We start from the raw sequence: 1284 nt of genomic DNA on the forward strand, positions 1-1284 counted from the left end.
TGGTACTATTCAGTATTCTTCTCATACATTAATCAATGATGCTAATGTATCTTAATATAAATAATCAATTTTATTTAGTAATGAAATAAATTACCATAGAATTATTTTAAAAGTACCTTATGATTTTACAACATTTATATTAGGAGCCATCAAGCCCTAAAATATTTTTCCTGAAGAGATCTGGCAAGATTTTATATAAATTTTGATTTTTGCCTTTTTTCTACTTTATTTCATATTCACACCACAATAATGACTCTTCTAATTTAAAATATAAACCATAGAGGTTTCCTTAAAGGTGGCAGGGGAGGACTGGAACTGTCAAAGACAGAGTGACAGGTGAGATTGGGAATAAGTGAACGGTCTTGACAGACTCAAAGTTGCTGGCAGCTTGGTACTGCACCTGGTAGGACAGTGGATGGATCTTGCAACTGTACACTTTGGACATAAACTGGTTAGTGGGCTGCTTGGGCCGGCATTCAGCGTGCACCATGAAGAGCAATGTGAGGGAAACTGGTACCCAAGTAGGGGCCTTCCGTGTGGTGCTGCCTTGATGGTGTCTTAGGTGTGGAATTGTCCATGCACTTGGGGCAGTAGAGCTTCACCAGGGCCTCACCTGGGGTGTCAGAAAGGCTATTGGAAAGCATTGGCTTGTTCTCACAGTGCACATGGGGCAGTAGCCGAACTCTCCCTGCTGGTACTTTTCCAACATCTGGGTGGTGCCATGGTTTGTGAGGATATAGGTGGTCTGGGTGAACCCATACAGCATCTTGGCTGACTGCTTAATCAGGGTTCTCTGGTTGGGGTTGTCTTCCAGCTCTTCATCAGGCTCCAGGTCCAAGATCATGTCTAGAGCTTGTCTACAGTGAGGCACCTGCTCATTGAGTTGACTGAGATTAAATTTGTCCTGGCTGGAGTCTTCATCCACTTCACAGAAGAATTCATAGTCATGGAGCCCACAGAACCAGTATAAATAACTTTAAACTTCCTGATGTTTAAATCATTTTTTTTAAAATTTGTCATTTATTTTTCCTTACTGATTTCCTGATGCTTCTTTGTCTCTGTAATTTTGCTTTCTTGAGTGATCATAAAAGTCTTTGAAAGTTAGGGGTCTTTTTTTTCTTTTGTTTTGCAAAGCATGTCATGATTAAAATGTATTTCTACTTATTTTAATGAATTAATAAATAAAAATATGGGAATGATATTTTTAATTTCTATGTACTTTTAAGTGTTTATTGAGCATAGTATCAGTAAAGACTAGTAACCACATCAAAAGAGTTCAGCTCA

The 1284-nt window shown here is 38.6% G+C and overlaps 1 pseudogene; it reads right to left on the bottom strand.

The window, feature by feature from the left end:
- Positions 1 to 289: 289 nt before the first annotated feature.
- Positions 290 to 976, bottom strand: LOC114891307 (annotated as a pseudogene).
- Between the last annotated feature and the right edge of the window lie 308 nt (positions 977 to 1284).

This window comes from Monodon monoceros, unplaced genomic scaffold (assembly GCF_005190385.1).
Source record: "Monodon monoceros isolate NGI ecotype Baffin Bay Population unplaced genomic scaffold, NGI_Narwhal_1 Contig7421_ctg1, whole genome shotgun sequence".
Taxonomy (NCBI): Eukaryota; Metazoa; Chordata; class Mammalia; order Artiodactyla; family Monodontidae; genus Monodon; species Monodon monoceros.